Source organism: Crocodylus siamensis, chromosome 3 (assembly GCF_052110815.1).
Source record: "Crocodylus siamensis isolate JL-2025a chromosome 3, ASM5211081v1, whole genome shotgun sequence".
Lineage (NCBI taxonomy): Eukaryota > Metazoa > Chordata > Crocodylia > Crocodylidae > Crocodylus > Crocodylus siamensis.
In genome coordinates, this window is record NC_143397.1 from 172125266 (window position 1) to 172137295 (window position 12030).

The window sequence follows — 12030 nt, forward strand, 5'->3', positions numbered from 1 at the left end:
AATGGAACTTCTGTCTGTGCCCACAAAGAGGGTTGATGTTGTAGATGTTAGTTTTATATTTACATTTCCTTTTATTCTTAATTGCACAACAAATAAAGATAACTATAAAAAACTAGTGTACATGTTTTTACATACCCCATATTTGGGAACATTTCATGGTAACAGATATATTTCCATTGATTACACACAGAGCACGTAGTGTAGTTTTTAAAATTTGTTTTTATTTAATACAGCACCAATATAGTATAAATGTATTTGGATGAGAATACATTTAATGATGTAGTGACAAGTCTTTAAAGACCTTTATCTTTTCACATTACAAGAAATGTGAGACGTCCCACATGGCAATGTCACTCATGAACTATCAGTTTTCTGTTAATGAGTAAAGAAGAAAAAAAATCATAAAAGACTATAGACATCATTTATTTCTTTAGCCACATGCTATGGTTTCTACATTCATAATGAAACTCTTTTGTTTCCTACAGTTTTGCCTTGAACTCTCTACAGGAACTGAATCTCAGTTTTATTCAGCTATGTTATGATACCACAGCTCTCTTTAGCAGTCAGCTCTCATTTACCACAGCCAGATTAACTGCAGTTTCACTGTAGCCATTATTTTGAGCTGACACTCAATGTCCGTACTTGATCCTTTGTACATCCCTGCATCAAAAAAAAAAAAGAAGAAGAAGAAAGAAAGAAATTCTCAGTGGAAATCTGGAAATCATTCTCCAAGATACATGTGAATGGTCAACGTTTATCTACAAAGAAACAAAAATCAGATAAGAGAACAGAGAAGTCATGAGTGTTTCTGCTAAATGATGAGACATCAATATTTCTATAAGCAGTTCAGCATTCCTGCCTGATTTCTGAGGTGCTATAAAGTTGCTCACACCGGGATTTTTTTTATTTTTATTTGCATCCCTTCACATGCAGATCATTGCAACTGCAGATCTTGCAGCCTGTTGGAAGTCAACACCATTAGCAAAAGAGCCAAGTTTTAAATAGCAATGAAGCCTGTACTTTTAACTGAGTATGTCCTCAGTTAATATTATTATTCATTTTTTTGGTAATGCCCAAAATGAATTGATGATACCCATTGTTCTAGGTCCTCTACAAAGATATAGGAAGACATAAGGCCTGATTCTAAAGAGTCATAATGCTCCTTTACATCAAAAAACAAACCCCAGAATGTGGACATTTTATTTTCATCAACTTTGAAGCTCCTGTACATGGAAGCCTTTGTATAAATAAAGAAGAAGGTTACAAGCAGCCTTTAAGAGCTTAGAATCTAATTTAAAATACGGTTATAATAAGTCATTGATGAGTATGCTCCTTCCTCTCCAGGAATAATAAAGATCTCTGTCTCTGGTATGCTTGAGAGCAACCTTGGAGGGCATTCCTGGAGTGGCTCCACTGCAGTATTTCCAGGACTGGTTAGTGAGAGCAGGAGTGAGATGGGCTCGCTCAGATTGGCATTCCTTGGGTGCACCAGGGACATGACAAAGCCATAAGGAAGCTCAGCTTGTTGCAGTACTAAGAACTATGGATATCATCTCAGGGGTTTTACTGCCACACACAAATGACTGTAGCACCAGTGTGAATGCAGCACTTCTTGAATATGTCTTTACAGGCTAGCCTAATCCAGGTGCTAAGGCAGGCTACTGATTATGCAGTTAAGCACTGAACTGAAGCCATACCCAATGTTTCCCACGTGGACCAAACTTATACACCTTCTAATCTCTTCAAAGCTTAGTAGAGGGAATGTTTGTACTACTATCTGCCTTATGTAACATAGAAGAAAGGCTTTGACTCATATTTAGCATCGATCACCAATTAGGCACAAATCGGGTTAGTGTGCAATAGGGGTCAAAGATGAACACATATAAATCTCCCTGGAAACCTGTGATTCTTTAAGAATATAGGTACAATGGAGTGAATACAAATGAACCAGCACTTGATTACTAATGGGAGGCACCAGAGTGGAATGTAAAACCCAAATGGCAAGAAGGTTCTACAGGGTTTTAAAAAAAACAACAAAAAACAGATCTGTTTAGTACTGGAATATTATGACCTAGTACCAAAGAGACAATAGGCCTGATTCTCCACAGCCTTGTCCTGGGATTCATATCTCTGCAGAAGTTGGAGTTTGGATAAGCATAATTACAAGATCAGAATGGCATGTTTCTGTAGTTCCTTTCCACTGGAACAAAAGGCTGTAGAAAATTTGAACTAATGTTCTTGTACTCTACTGGGTAATAGCATCTGCCTCTCGAAAAATAGGGTTATGAATTCCTGTGCCTGTGAAACATTCTCTTTTAATGAGCCATGGCTTAGAAGTATAGTTGTTGCCCAACTGCAGGAATGCCAAGTAATATTTTCCTTGAGAACACTTTTTCTGCCCTGTATTCAGATGAGATTCCCTATGAGAAACAGCCAGTAAGGGCAAGATGGCACCAGGATACTGTTGCTTCTAAATGAGGTCTACTGTATTGTGACAATATGTCACCAGACAGCAGCCAACATGCAATAAAAGGGAGTTTTAAATTAGTCACTGATCATTTATTCATAAATACAGACCTCTTGGAATACTTTTTACCATTGCGTCCTGGAAAGTAAAACAAGAAGGAATGAAATAATCCCACTATACCTTTAAAAAAATATAAACTACTGAATTTAAGATATTAGTAATGATCTACCTGAGTGATTAATCATGGCTACAGTCTCAAAATAAATGGTGACCTCAGCCTGGATTTTATAAACTGTCTCAGCATCCTGGCTGTTGGAGAAAATTTAAGCAAAAGTTCCAGATTGGTGGGAACCAGAGAGATGCAGGGTCAGTGTGTGTGTGTGTGTGTGTGTGTGTGTGTGTGTGTCTGTGTAAAGGCATATTTAATGTAGCCTTTGGACTTGATTCAAAATGCAGTGAATCACTGAAAGACACTTACTGACTTGAGTGGACCTTAGAGCAAGTCGTCTATTTCTGATAGGCCTATCAAATACGGTTCCAAATAATGCAAACCAAAAGTATGACTTGCTCGGTTGTACCTCCAGACATTCAATGTAAATGGTAAAAGGTGTGCATATGCCTACATTGTGAGCAAGAAATAGGTAAAGGGGAAGTTTGAAGAGTGTGAATTACTTATACAAAGGGATAGATTTTACAACTCTTTTCTCATTGATGAAAGGAGGTGCCTAATCTAGAACCAGGAGATGTGTTACGAATTTGGGAAAGAGCCAAATGACTTAAATATAGTGACAAAGCAGCCACCACCCCCACCATTTTGGGTAGGAAAGTGCCATGATTAAATTCCTGTAGCTGTAGCCCCTCCTACCTCTCTATTCTCTATTTGATCTTTCTTGAACCCCATTTATTTTTACTGCAGAGCAGAGGCATCACAGATATGGCCTGTTTGCTAGATCTGACTCCCGGTGCTGGCCTGGGGTCTCAAGGTGACCCACACACCGCACTAATACATGTTGGATTGTCTCCATGTTCAGGGCCTGAAACATACAGCACACGTGGTGACTGCTCTGGGACCTGTGCTGCACACAACACCCATGCAGGGTTAGTTCAGGAACCCCCTGCATGCCAATGGCATTCACTCTGGCCAGTCCAGTACTGCACCAAATGCAGTGCTTGCTCTATTTAGTCTGGGACATGAACCTCATGTGCCACTCCAGCTGGTCCATGGTGGGTGCCATGTATAGCACTGTTCTTGACCAGCCAGAGGGAATGCTGGATCTGGCATCCATTGGAGTGGGGAGGACTTTGTGGGTCCCGTGCATGCTGGATCCAACATCTGCTCTGGCTGGTCTGGGACTGTGCTGTATGTGGTGCCTGCTTCAGCCAGTCTGGGATTCAGACTAAAAGGTGCCCACCTTGGACTTGTCAGAGTAGGCAGTCCCAGACTGGCCAGTAGACAGGGGTGGAGGGAGAAGCCCTCATGGACCTAATCTGGCCTGAGAGGATGGCCCTATGCCATTTATCTGGCTTGTGGACCAGTCCAATGCCACTCATCAACCTGTAGAGCCAGATGAGTTTGACACTCCTGCTGTAGAGTATAGGTTCTTTTATTGTCTTTGCATGGTGCTTGCAAATCCTTCAGCTTAGCTTGCTTGGAAATGAACTAATCCCTGCCAGTTTGCCTTCAAGTGGCCACTATCCTTCAAAGTGATGTATCCCAAGTGACCTTTCTTGCCAATTCCTTACCCGGTAAACCCAGGATATGCATCTGCCAACTGTGTGACACATTCTTGTCTTCAGTGTGTCTACATATTTCTTGTATGAGAGGGAGTAATAAGCTTTGATAGAGGGGACTGGATGGCTTCCGTTCATTTTTGCCTAATGGCTGCAAGTCTTAACTCAGGTTTGTGAATGTACCAAACTTTTAATTTAAAGTAACTTTGAGAATGAATGGGGAATGTGGAATCTTTTTACTTTCTTGGGACCTCTCTCTCTTCATTAGACTGATCTCCATTGTAGACCAGTCTAATTTTCCTATACTGTCCTGTCACTCCTACTTTTTTCACTTCTCCATTCTTCAATATCCCTCTTCTTTCTTCTTGAAGCTTTTGAATCCCTGGGTACTTCCTGAAATCTCTCCTAAAGGAAATAAAAAATTCCAGCTAAGTGATTGGAGAGCATGACAGTCTAGCACATTGGTACTAATTCTTTCTCAGTTTACCACAATCCTTATCTTTCACCTTCACTGTTTTACAGTCTGGAGGGAGGGATGGAAACTGTGAGGCAAAAGGCACCTTCGCTTGATTCCCCATCTGTTCAGCTATATCATATGTTCTGTGTTGAGGCACACTTAAGTAGTTAGAGCAACCAAAGAACCAGTAGCGAAGAGAAGGAGGATGAGGAGCAACTGGAAGAAGTGGACTCCACCAATGGAGGATGGAAAGCACATATTTTAGGAAAAAAATCCAAGTTTCTTCCTTCTTGCTAAAGTAATTACTACCTCTGATGTCAAAAACCAAAAAAAGGATATACAAATACTGGCAGCTATCTGATCAGTTATCTTAGGATACCGTTCACAGTTCAGGTATGGCACTGCTTCTAAATTTGGACCTGCAGTTGCCTATTCATGTGTAAAACTGCACACTGCAACAGAGAGCCTGGGACACCTGCAGGTAGCCCAGGCAGTCTACTGACTGGAAAGGGGAAGGGCCCTGGGAGGGTATAAACCTGGGCCTTGGGCTAGCAAGCTGGTCTAGCCCTGCCAGCCACAAAGTGCTGGAGAGCTACCCAGGGATGCTAGACTGACTGCTTTGCTGCCTGCAGGAACAGTGAGGTTTGAGCTACTCATAAGGAGCCCAGGCTGGGAAGTATGCCAGCACAAGGAGTGAGGGAAGGTTTGCCCTTTTAAAGGGGCAGAGGGCTACTTCCTCTGCTGCAGTTTAGGTTATAGCCCAGGGGCTTATATCATGTTACGCTTACACTGGTGATTTGGGTTGGAACTGTAAGGACAGTACATTGGTGTCAATGGGGTACATGATCACGTTGAGCCCTGCCAGGGGCAGGCTTAAGGCATGAACAGCTGTTGAGCCCAGAAAGGGGCAGAGTGCAAGGCTATGGAGCCAGATAGGGGCCAGGGGCTCAGTACCCAAAACAGGCATGACTAGACAGGGGCCAGGAGCCCAGTGCCAAGGGGGGCACAGCCAAATGGGGCCAGGGACCTGGTATCCAAAAGGGACAAACCAGAGGTAGTGCCTCAAAGCCAGGTCCAATACAGTGGGCCTGGGCTAGAGGGCCTAACTAGAGTAAAGGCACAGAGGCTGAGGAGGCCGAAGGTCCAACAGGAAAACATAATTACGGTAATGCCTGCAAGACTTGGGGCATGGTGTAGGGGAGGATTGGAGCCATACAATTAGCTCCTAAGCTAAGGAGTTATGTGCCCAGCAGGGCATGGTTGACTAGAGAGGCTCAGTGAGGGGTCTGGGGAATAGTAAGGACCAGTAGGATGCTGGGTATCTCTAGTGGGGGTTCAGTTGAACCAGGGCTATGCAAAGGCCTGTGGACAACCTCCCTATAATTATTATTCCATCAAGGTGTGGTGGGTGAGAAGGAAAGGCACCCTAGGGGCAGAGTGGGACACAGTCGCAGAGTCACTTGGGGGCATCACGACTACCCTGGGACCCCGAAGTGCTATACACACCCATCTGAACTTATGTATATCCTGCACATTACAGTTCCGTACAGATTTATTCTAAATGGCTGGTAATAAGCCCTTTTGAAAATATAGACCAGTGTATAAACTATATCTCACATATTCTGCAGGTACCTCAAGTGGCAAACAGAAAGAAGACTGAACTACTATCATGTTATGAGAACTATGGCTTATGTGAACAGACATTCCTTGGGTATTTTTTGTCTGGTTTTACTTATCTGAAGGTTCTCATGTTTATTAAGGAGAACATTTTAAATATGTTAAAAAATGTTAATGTATTCTAAATCTCATACTATTTGAAACAAAGACAACTAGAAAATAAAACTGTTTATATATAAATATAGAAATATCTAGGTTTATTTTCAAGACCTAAAGGGCCTTTTATTGTTGCCAGAAATTAACAGTAGTTCTCCTACTATTAATGCAATCGAGTTATGACATGAAAGGATTTTGTCTAATTATTCTCGAGTTAACTTTAATTTCTCTGTATATTCCAAGGCTATTTGTTAAATCCTGTACAATTTATAGGTTAGAGGGTAACAGATAACAGAGTGACATCACTGTCCTGTCACCACAATACTGTGAAGTACTGCTCTGTAGTGACATCATGCAATTCCTTGATATAAAACTGGTTTACAGTTCTTAATCTATCTTTGCATCTGTGCTAAAGGACAAAGTTTACTCTCTCTCTCCACACAGACAGATAAAGGCAAATTCAAGAAGACATAATTAATTATGTTGCAATCTACTATGGAGGGAGAGTATATGCAGAATAAGGTCTTCTATGGAATACATTATATTCCTTTGGAGAAGGAAGCTGAGGCAAGGGCTAGTCCTCCAGGCCTTACTGAGGCAAAAATCCTTTAAAATATAATGAAGGTTTCTTTTAAGCTTTCTCTCTTTCTGCATCAACTGACGTTTCCATTTTCTTTTTCCTCTCTCAAGTTTCATAGATTTCATAGACATTAGGGCTGGAAGTGACCTCGGGAGATCATCGAGTCCAGCCCCTTGCCCAAAGGGCAGGAAGTCAGCTGGGGTCATAGGATCCCAGCAAGATAAGCATCCAATTTACTCTTGAAGGTGTTCAATGTAGGTGCTTGAACCACCTCCGCTGGCAGACTGTTGCAGACCTTGGGGGCTCGGACAGTAAAGAAATTCTTCCTTGTGTCCAGCCTGAAACGGTCTTGCAGGAGTTTGTGACCGTTTGACCTAGTCATCCCTTGGGGCGCTCTGGTGAACAAACATTCCCCCAGATCCTGGTGGTCACCCCTGATAAACTTATAGGTGGCCATCAGATCACCCCTGAGCCTGCGCTTTTCCAGGCTAAAGAGTTCTCCACTTTCAGCTTAAATATTTTTGAATCCTTTTCCTTTTCTCCTCACATCGGCACTACCCTTCCTTTTATTTTCCTTTGTCAGCTCAGCATTGATGACAAGACCAAATTAAGTCTTCCCACTCATTTTATTTCTATGATCTTGTATTCGTCAAGTGTTTGACCACAACTTGAGTTACATGGGCTAAAATATGCCCATTTCTATCTGTTGCTATTGTCAACAGATTTGTTCATACTTCCTTTGCATTGCAATTCCTCCTCTCCAGCTCGCCTAACTCTACACTTTTTAATTGACTGAATTTAGCAGCTAAAATAACCTCCCTCTCCCAATACTTTGACATAGTGAGGGCACTTTCCAACTTATATTCATTGACTTTCTTTCCTTTGATCTAAAGTTATATGGAGTTGCCAAGCCTCTATCCCAGTGGTAGGGCTGTGAAGGCTGGCCCTATTGTAGGAGTGCTGATTAGCAATTGGATGAAGTCAGTGGCCCCTTCATCCTCTTTCAGTCCTCAATGTTTCTAAAAAATTGCAGTTAATCCTTTTCCTGTCAGCTTTCTTCCAACTGGAATGCAGAGCTGCCCTTTGTAGAAGAAACTGCAGTTGAGGTTATAGTCTACTACAGAGGAATATTAGATAAACTAGTATGGACTCAGACCTGGAAGAGGGCATGGGAACACAGCAGAGTTTGTGGCTATTAAAATTTGCACTTCATGAAGGATTCTGGCACCCTCAAAAGGATTCCCTGATTGGTGGCTAAGATCATGGACATGTTAAACTAAAGGCCAGTCCCAGGTTTTCATTTTTTTTAAAGCTATGAACAAATAACACAACCCCTAAAAGTAATATAGGGATACCCCAACCCCAAATGAATCACAGTTGTCATGCTTTCAAACACATAGGCTGCTTGTTTGTGCATGCCTTTCCTCAGGCAATTTGCTTCTAGTTTATTTCTTGAGCTGTATTTCTCCATTTATATGTGCCGATCCTAAAGAGATAAAGTTGAAGGGGCCATTGGGATTATAGGTTTGCTGGTAAAGCTGGTGTCTTTTTTTGAGGAGTTGTATTTACTATCCTCTCAATCAATTTGCTTTTCACTGATGCAGGGGATAGACTGCTTTTATTTACTGGACTGATTCCTAGATGAAATTGTGCCTCCCTAAAGGCTGTAAAAGATTAGTTCTTAACCTAGGGATGGGTAATTATTTCAGCTGGAGGACTGCTTAACAAGTTTCAGTGACTGTTGATGGCCACAAGGGTAGCTCCACCTGTTGACAGGTCCCCTGCCCATGGTTGCCATCTTGGGACTGGAAGTCCTGTCCCTAACCCATGACCTTTGCCACCAGAAGTCCCTCCCTTTGCCCCCGGAAGTACTCCTTTTGGGAGCGGGGTTTGCCATCTTAGAACCAGAAAAAAAAATTACGTACTAAAAATTACACACCTAAAATAACATATTTTAATTTTCAAAAAATATGTTTATCCTGATGTGTGTTTCATAGTTTGATAGTTTCACAGTTAGTAGGGTCAGAAGGGACCTGAGCAGATTATCAAGTCCGACCCCCTGCTATGGCAGGAAAGAACGCTGGGGTCAAATGACCCCAGCAAGGTGATTGTCAAGCCTTGTCTTAAAGACCCCCCAGGGTAGGAGCCTGCACCACTTCGCTTGGAAGTTGGTTCCAGATCCTAGCCGCCCTGACAGTGAAATAATGCCTCCTGATGTGTAATCTGAATTTACCCTCTGTCAGCTTGTGACCGTTATTCCTGGTCACTCCTGGCAGTGCTCGGGGAAACAGGGACTCCCCCAATGTCTGCTGGTCCCCTCTGACTAGTTTGTAACAGGCCACTAGATCCCCTCTCAGCCTTCTCTTTTGGAGGCTGAATGGGTTCAGGTCCCATAGCCTGTCCTCGTAGGGCCTGCCCTGCTTCCCCCGATCATGCGAGTGGCCCTCCTCTGGATGTCCTCCATGTTGTCCACATCCCTCTTGAACTGCAGCGCCCAGAACTGGATGCACTACTCCAGCTGTGGCCTAACCGGTGCCACATAGATGGGGAGGATCACCTCCCTGGACCTGCTTGAGATGCATCTGTGGATGCATGACAAGGTGCGGTTGGCCTTCCTGACTGCATCCCCACACTGCCAGCCCATGTTCATCTTGGCATCAATGATGACTCCGAGATCCTTTTCTGCCTCTGCACTGACAAGAAGGGAGTTCTCCACCCCGTAGGTATGATGCTGGTTCTTCCTTCCCAGGTGCAGCACCTTGCACTTGTCAGTGTTGAATCCCATCCTATTCTCATCTGCCCACCCCTGTAACCTGTCTAGGTTTGATTGTAGCCTATTCCTTCCTTCTAACTTGCCCACATCCCCCCACATCTTAGTGTCATCAGCAGATTTGAACATGGTGCTTTTTAGCCCCTTGTCCAAGTCACTGATGAAGATATTGAACAGTGCACGCCCGAGGACCAAGCCCTGCGGAACCCCACTGCCCACTTCCTTCCAGATTGAGAAAGACCCATCCACCACCACTCTCTGGGTGCAGCCCTCCAGCCAATTAGTGACCCATCTGACTGTGTAGGTATCGAGACCAGTCTCCTAGTTTTTCAATGCGAATGGGATGAGATATAGTGTCGAAGGGCTTCCGAAAGTCCAGAAAGACTACGTCCCCTGCTTCCCCTGCATCTAAGGATTTGTTGACCTGGTCATAGAAGACCACCAGGTTGGTCTGACAGGACCTGCCTCTAATAAACCCATGTTGGTTTCCCCTAAGCATAATCTCCCCTGCTGGCCACTCATGGACATGTGCCAGAATAATTATTTCAAAAAGCTTACCCAGGATCAAGGTAAGACTAACTGGCCTATAGTTCCCCAGGTCCTCCTTCCTCCCTTTTTTGAAGATGGGAACTACATTGGCCCTCTTCCAGTCCTCTGGCACCACGGACCACGAGTGCTCGAACAGCTGTGCCAGGGGTTCTGCAATGACCTCAGCTAATTTCCTTAGCACTCTGGGTGGAGATCGTTCAGACCAGCTGATTTAAATACATCCAGTCCCTCCCGAAGTTCCCTGACTAGATCTTCCCTGACCCATGGCCTAGGTGCACCTCTCCTGGGGCCTGAGGGGGATCCAGTGGTGGGGCTGATCTGGTCCCTGCTCAGGAAAATGGAAGCAAAGAAATCATAGCATCATAGAATCAATGAGTCAGAAGGGACCTAGACAAATCATCTAGTCTGACCTCCTGCCATGGGCAGGAATGAGCACTGGAGGTGGGAGGGGTCATAAGACCACAGTCAGGTGCCTGTCCAGTCTCCTCTTGAAGATTTCCAGGGAAGGTGAGAGCACCACCTCTCTGGGAAGCCTATTCCAGGATCCGGCCACCCTTACAGTGAAATAGTTCTTCTTAATATCTAACCTAAACCTATCCTCCCTCAGCTTGTGGCCATTGTTTCTGGTGACTCCAAGGGGGGCCTCGGTGGTCAGACTTCCCCCAAGTCCCTGCTGCTGGTCCCTGATAAGGTTGTAGGCAGCCACAAGATCCCCCCTCAGTCTCCTCTTGCGGAGACTGAAGAGATTCAGGTCCCTAGGCGTTAAATAGGTTAGCTTTGTTGTCTGGTGTGACAACCAAATTTCCTAGCATTTCTTGCAGCGGCCCCACATTACCCGGTACCTTCTTTTTGCCCCCTGTGTATTTAAAAAAGGACTTCTTGTTGTTCTTGATCTGGGAAGCTAGTCCCAGTTCCATCTCTGCCTTGGCTGTTCTGACTGCCACCCTGCATCCCCAAGTAACCACAGTATAGTCCTCCCTGGTGATGGCCCCTCCCTTCCATTGGGTGTACTCCCTCCCTTTTAGCTAGAAGACATTTCTGGATGCTTTTGGTGAGCCATGGGGGCTTTTTCGCCCTCCTGCTCCCTTTGATCTGTGTTGGGAGTATCTCCCTTTGGGCTTGGAGGATTGTTTCCTTAAGAAGCAACCACTCTTCTTGGACACCTGGCTCCCCTCCCCTCTGGGATCTCAGTGCTTCCCTGACTATTCTTCTTAGATCATTGAAGTCCAACCTCCTGAAATCTAGGGCTGCTACCTTGCTGTAGGCCTTTGCCACCTTGTGCTGGGTGGTGAATTCCAGCAGGCGATGATCACTGTCACCCAGGTGGTCGAGCACCTGAAGCCCCCTCACCAGGTTGTCACCCATGGCTAGCACCAGGTCCAACAAGGTGTCTCCCCTGGTGGGGCTGTGCACCTCCTGGGCTAGATGGAGGTCCTGCATTTGGGCTAGGAACCTATGTGAGTGGTCAGACCTGGCTGACTGCTCTTCCCAGCAGATGTCTGGAGAGTTCAGGTCACCCATGATGACCACATCCTCTGACCTAACTACCTCTGTGAGCTGACTTAAGAATTCCTGGTCTAGCTCTTCCCCGTGGTTGGGTGGTCTGTAGTAGACCCCCACCATTAAGTCTCTTTCCCCTTGACTGCCTTGTATTCTAGCCCAGAGCACTTCTGTGTGCCCCTCCTCTGACTCTGTGCTACCTG